We start from the raw sequence: 6,914 nt of genomic DNA, 5'->3' as shown, positions 1-6,914 counted from the left end.
CGCATCTTAATACTTAATTTACAAGTTTTACAGTGGTTGGCATTTTTAATAACCGTCCATCCAGCCCGATCTAACGGTAGTAATTAGACGGAACCAAACTGATGGAACTAAAAGTGTGGGACCGGAACCAAAATCTGTAGGACCGGAACCTCTGATATATTTTACGAAAATAATAAAAAAACGAGTGTTCTTTTAAGCGGCCAATTATCAGATGAGAATGCACGAATCTTAAAGTCATGTCATGGAGAAGAGCAACGAGTAGCCCCACGTCGTCTGACTTCTCCCCGGCGATCCCCCGCCCGACCGACAGCCCGCCCGCCGCCGCTACTGCTGATGGAGAAATGGCGTCCTCTCAGGCGTTCGACCTCTGAGCTCTTCTTCCCGGTGAGCCCCCGCCCGCCCGACAGCCCGTCGTCGCTGCAGCCGACGACGATATGGCGTCCTCTCAGGCGCTTGTCGTCTGAGCTCTTCTCCACAGCGATCCCCTGACTACCGGACATCCCCACGACAGCCTGCACGCCGCCGCTGCTGACGGCGAGATGGCGTCCCGCATCGCCTCTTGCCTCCTCTGCCGCTCTGGCCCTGTAAGCCCCCCTCCCTCCCCATCTCTCCGATTTGATGTGGGCAGCGCGTGTGATTCTGCAATTTTGGGGAAAGCCGATTTTGCACTATTCTACCTTTTGGACCATGTTAAACCATTTCTCAGGAATATGCTTGATCTTTTCCCCAGTATTCGTGACCGGCTGTTTGACAATCCTCCCACCATTACAGTGAGCAAGACTATAACTTCCTAAGAGATTGGGGAAGTGTTGGATATCATATAAATTCAGAGAAGCCTAAAACTAGAAGTTGCTATATCAAAGGTGAAGATTCAAACGAAGGTTGAGTACGGGGCCATTTGATGTCCCGATGACTGACTCGGTAGGAGGTAATCTCTTGGCATCTTGTAGTTATTTGGTTACATTTTAAAGCATGACTGAACCTGAAGATATCGATGACGAAGTAGCCAAAAAATGGGAACACACGATGCTGCATGATAGCTTGGGCAAAGAGTTGAATGAATTAAACAAACAACCAGAGAAAAAGGAGGTATGAATTATCTTCTTACTCTTGTATTCTGATTATGCTTGACAAGAACCTTACAACAACTTTTCCCAAATACTTCGAAGTCTGAGATGAAAGGGTACGAACATGATACCCTGTCACTTAAGCAGCACTTCAGTAAAAAAACTTATGGAGCTCCAAGAAAAGAAAGGCGGTGTACATTATGTGTTCATATAAATTTCACAATTTAGTACATGTTAGTCATAAAATACCGGAACTGCAGATTCTAGAATTCAAGAATAAAAAGGAGAAGTATTGTCTGTCCTCCTATCTAATTGCTTGTTTTCTTATTGTAGATCTCAGGCTTCATAACTTTGGAACATTCCTTTGGATTCCTGTGTTGATTCCTCACCTTTGCTTGTGCTGAACAATGGGATGATGAACATATATATTGGATCTCATTCACAACTACTTCTGTGCATTGATGGTTACAGGTGAGTTTTGCTTCCTTGTCCTTAGTCATTGTTCATTTTATTGATCTGATTTTATTGGAATGCTAAACCATCATCAATCTAGTCAGCCTGTATGCTCTCATGCCGTTCTCCTTGATAGGGTTACTTTTAATTTGATTCAGTAAGACATCAGATATGATCTGACATATATGTACTGAAACTTGCTCCCAATTATTTTACGTTGACGACGCTGAAGTACCACACGACAAGAAACCCCTGGCGCAGAAAGGAAGCCCTGACGTATCGAAGCAAAAGGAAGTGCTATGCTGGTGAAGAACTACTTGGATTAGCATAGGGAGCAGTGGAAGAGAGGCAGGAACGATAAGAAGATCAAGAAGTAGTAATTTTTTTGCTAGGGCTTGAAACACTACAAAATTCCATGTCCTTGTTGCTGTGTTGTACCATGATAATTTGAGATATAGCGGAAGAAAGAAATGTATTGACAGATTGTAACAGTATAGATTCAACAACCATTTTTCTTGTATCAGGTTTTGCCATAGAGGCTGCTTAAGCTAACTGCTTCGAAATGCCGCTGTGCTTGTTAATTCAGAGCCTGTCACTTTTGTGAGCTGCAAACTTTAAATGTTCTTCCCTCGATGAATTTGCACACACAATGTACCATCGACAAATGAAAATTTCAAAAGTTTTCAATTCATCAACACGAAAACTTTACCAGCTTTACATACATCTGAAGCCTCCAAAGTCTGTTAGCTACATCACCTACTCACTATTGTATCAACGCAAAATTACAACAATTATACAAATTTGGGACTCTTGTGCACCAAAACTGGCGAAATCTTCATACCATCTCCAACCGTAAGGCGGTTTACTGCTCTGAATATTGCCGCCGTCTCCTGGTCAGATGGAGTCACCAGTCCCTGCCAAGGCTTGGTCTCGTCCACCCATGCCAACCACAGCCAGCGGAGCCAAAGAAAAGGGTACGTCCTTGGGTGGCAAGATCAGCAATGCCAAGGCCCCCAAAACCCTTTGGACGGCAGACTTTACACTGCAACTATAAAAAAATAATAGGAATTGTAAGCCACACGATTATAGCAGAATAACTGTGATAAAACTATTGCTTCTGGAACATGACTCTATAGTACTATAGCTAGAGACATGTTATGCTTTAATGAAATAGCCATTTCATAATAACTCTAGCAGTGTAATGTTTCTTGAACATTTTATCTGAACTCCCAAATCTCCCCAGCCACAAATCATCTGCTATATCCCCTTCTCTCTACTTAGATGTTTCTAGTAAGATATCACAATTAGTCAGACACTAACAATGCCAAGTATCCTAAACATGAGAAGTGACAACACCATAACGAAACCAATTTAAGAAGATTCTCTGTTGACCCACTCATGCAACTCATGGCCCTTTAAGTAAGCATCTACTTATTTTCTAACCATTAGTAAAACAGAATATGATCCATGAGGATTTAGAAGTTGTATCATGGCATACATGGTTGTTCAGCACACTCTAATCGGTGACAATCTTGATTCTTTCGATTCAAACCAAGCGCCTCCTGCACAACAATCCTACTCTACTGAGATCCAACAATTGAAATCTGTGTGAGCAAGAACATGCTCCAGCCAAGTAATTTCTTTTATATGGCGTACCAAAAACTTTGAGTATTAAAACTCTGAGACATAATAGCAAGGATCACACTTGAAATGCACCTGTCATAGAGGTTCTCGCAGCTTGTTGTCCTACACAACAGAAACAATAATTAATGCCATGCACCATATTGATACAAACTAACAATTAAAAGTTTTATCACAGTACAAGGATAAAGCCAAAAAGATTGAGAGAATGACATTTGCTAGTAATGGATATCTGGGTAAAAAAAGTAGGATAAAAACAGAGCAATACACTGGATAAAAAAGTAATGTAACAAGCAAGGATGGTCTCTAAAGTATTGTAGTCCGGTTCTCTCATGTATATCTATTACTCCTGCAATTATCTTAAAAGTATTTTGAGAAAAAAAGATGGTCTACATAAACAACTCATGACTAATAACCCAAGCGAAATACTCACTGAATTTATATGATATCCAACACTATCCCAATATCTTAAGAAGTTATAGTCTTACTCACTGCAATGATGAGTTCATGGAGGATTGTCAAACAGTCGGTCATAAATACTGGGAAAAAATCAAGCATGTTCCTGAGAAATGGTTTAACGTGATCCAAAAGGTAGAATTTTCCTTCCGTAATACAAGTTGCAATACGGAGTATTATAGAAATACAAGTCACTAATGACAACCAATCCTAGTCTACATAGATCTAGCTAGTACTAGTATCATGATGCACCTGACCTAAGTAAAGATAGCTATGATGTCCAATTGATACAGTACCTATAATTTTGATTATAAATGGTGACAACCCATGACAATAGGATCAATAAACAACTAAACTTCCAGCAAAATTACCTCCCTGACAATAGCCGCATTCCCCTTTTGATCTTGGATTCAATTGCCAAATTTTATTCATATTTCCATCGGTTCTGCGCTAAAACTACCAACTAAAAACACTAACATGGATAATAGCATTAGCACCATGCAGTGATTATCAAGCAATTTCTAAGCTGCAAAACGGAACTGCTAATTAGGTTAAATTTAGCAGCCACGTACGAAGGTCATGTCATGCAATTCAATACATTTAGGCTAGCAGGAGAGGTCCTCAGTTCTATGGGGCATTGTGGATACTTGCACTGCCAAGTTCATACGTGTTCTAGTTACAGAAGTCCTCCTAATAGTAAGAAAATCTTGAAGTAGTGATAGTAAGGCAATTCTGACACCAGAATTGATCTTATTTGAACTGAAATGTATGGGCTTGCGATGCATCACGAATTCATCAGATTCAACCTACATACAATCTTTTTTTACACTTACCCTTGGCTGTCGGCTGTGACGGAGGGAGGGGCAGCGGCGGCGTCTGGCGGCTGCGACGGAGGGAGGGGGCGGCGGTGGCGGCTCGCGTCGGCGATGGAGGAGATGGGCTGGCCGTGGTGGCTGGCGGCTGCGATGGAGGAGAGGGGGCCGCGGCTGTGATGGAGGAGAGGGGGCGGCGTCTGGCGGCGGCGGCGGGCGTCTGCGAGAGAGGAGAGGCAGTGGCTGCTGCGTGTGCAATTGGGAGATCAAGCACGATTGATGATCTTCTTTTTTCCTTGATTTCTTTCTTGACTATGATTTCACAAGTTGACCTTCAAAACGTTCATTTAGAATTGTTGAAGTATTGTAGAAGTTAGGCACCGATTTAATTAACGGCTACAAAAATTTACATTAGACGGAACCCATATCCAATTAGACGGAGCTAAAGTTCCGTGCCAATCACCGTAAAAGAGCTCTACTTAATTATGTATAGTCCTTCTGTTCATCAATATAAGATTTTTTTGCTTCCTCCGATACATAATAAGTGTTGAGTTTAATTCAAATTTAAACTAAATTCTGAAACCTATTTTAGATCAAAAGGAGTAGCTTATTTTGTCACTGCATGTATCTATTATCTAGACATATTTTGATATGTAGGTTGGTATGTATCTAACTCATTATGAAATATCTAAAAGATCTTAAATTAGTGAACGGAGGGAGTACATCTTTGAGCAAGTATAGGTAAACTTAAACAAACTTGCATGCTACTAAGAGACATGCATTTTGGCACGGAAATTTTATTAGTTTTCTTATGTTTCAGAACTGGAAACTGTTGCTACAACTTATTTTCAAACAAATTTATTGGTATTCCACAACGCCAGATATTGGTATTCCACAAGTTTGACCAGTTTAGTCATCCATTCGACACCCAACCCAACAATCATATAAAAAAAGCATGCAATCAAAATTGTGCACATCAGTACCATAAGTACTTTCTCCTTCCTAAATTACTCTATGTTTTATTTTTAGTCATAAAAATCAAACCTTGTAAAGTTTGAGAAAGTAAATATAAGGAAAAACTATTTTTATGCAAAACGCCATATGTTACGTAGTCACAATAATTGGATAAAAATACCTTCATTTTTTCTTTTTTTTTCGAAATGGGGAGCCTAGCCCTAGCCTCTGCATCAATTGATGCACACAACTGTAATAAAAATACCTTCTTGCTAAGATAATTGTTACTTAAGAAAAGCATCTCAGTATTATTTGTAGCGGGGAAATTTAAAAACATAACTTCTCCACCTTATGGGTCAAAAATATCACCCACATTCGACCAAATGCCAAGATCTCTAATGTGTTATAAAAGCGACAAGCAAATAACGAAGAACGAAACAAGAACACACGCAGGGGACACAAGATTTAACGTGGAAAACCCCTTCCAACACAGAAGGAAAAAAAAACCCGGGCGTCAGCCAGCAAAACTTCACTATATCGGGAGGTGTTTACAAACGCCGTGGGTTATCTTATAATCTGATGAACCCTAGCCGGCGGCTTACAAGATGTATATATAGCCGGTGCCAACGATCCGTACCGTACCGCGGGGGGCTGCCGCCCCCCGCAACCCCCGCAGGCGTCCCTGTAGGGCACGACGTATGGGCTAACTTCTGACTACGCTTCGGCCCAAACCTCCGGCGACGGGCCTCGCTCCGCTCGTCAGAAGTTAGCCTCCCTTTAGTATATGAATCTGGATCACAATCTCTACTATTAAGAGCAAACTGGTAAATGCCTGGTGTCACATTTTCAGGATGGACAATAATACCCCCCCACGTCCAAAAATTACAAACGACATGCCACCCCGCACTCCCTCCAATCCTCTCCTAAAAACGCTCTCACCTCGTTGTAATCCCAACCGCATACCATAATCCTAAAAACGCTCTAACCTTGCACGCCCTTTGTTTTAGCTCATATACAACAAACGATCTAACCATACGCGCCCTTTCCTCGCTGACCAACGAATTGGCTAACAAACTTGGCATATCCAACAGAGTCGGCACTTCTTCCCATCGACCTCCGAGTATATCAACGTGATCAATCTTAATAGAGGCGCTATCTTCCTCCCTGTACTAGCGCCACAACTCACGGGGTTATTGTTTCCCTTTTCTGGAGATGAAGTTAGGTAAATCCTCATGGAGGCGATGGGGCCGGTGGCCGGTGGAATAAAATCGGGAGAACTGGAAGCGCGCGGCAGAGCATCAGGCCATCAAAGGTCAAAGCCAATGACGAGCAGCGCCATCCTCGCCGGTCCTGGCTGTCTTTTTTCTCATACAGTCTCTCTACTGACTGTCCCGCCGCTGGCCGCTTCAATGTCAATTCCCAAGGGAAGCCGCTGCGCAGCTTCGTTTCTGGAATTAGCGGGTTGGGGTTCATGGAGGAATGGTACGGCAGCGGGAGCTCATGGTGGAGGCCAAAGAAGATGGTGGTGGGC

The 6,914-nt window shown here is 42.2% G+C and overlaps 2 long non-coding RNA genes across 3 annotated transcripts; one reads left to right on the top strand and one right to left on the bottom strand.

Moving 5' to 3' along the window:
• Positions 1–788: 788 nt before the first annotated feature.
• Positions 789–1,963, top strand: LOC124659540. 2 transcript variants are annotated; one of them, XR_006989615.1, is made up of 4 exons: positions 789–928; positions 1,007–1,089; positions 1,401–1,538; positions 1,753–1,963. It is a non-coding gene; the product is annotated as an uncharacterized LOC124659540 (long non-coding RNA). The 2 variants fall into 2 exon arrangements; XR_006989614.1 differs by having other exon boundaries at positions 789–1,089.
• Positions 1,964–2,183: 220 nt separating this feature from the next.
• On the bottom strand, positions 2,184–4,516 carry LOC124658916. Its single transcript, XR_006989384.1, has 3 exons — positions 4,451–4,516; positions 3,237–3,266; positions 2,184–2,568 (listed from the first exon to the last, which is right to left on the bottom strand). It is a non-coding gene; the product is annotated as an uncharacterized LOC124658916 (long non-coding RNA).
• Positions 4,517–6,914: the final 2,398 nt, after the last annotated feature.

This window comes from Lolium rigidum, chromosome 6, assembly GCF_022539505.1.
Source record: "Lolium rigidum isolate FL_2022 chromosome 6, APGP_CSIRO_Lrig_0.1, whole genome shotgun sequence".
Taxonomy (NCBI): Eukaryota; Viridiplantae; Streptophyta; class Magnoliopsida; order Poales; family Poaceae; genus Lolium; species Lolium rigidum.
This window is presented reverse-complemented; position numbering and strand designations above follow the sequence as displayed.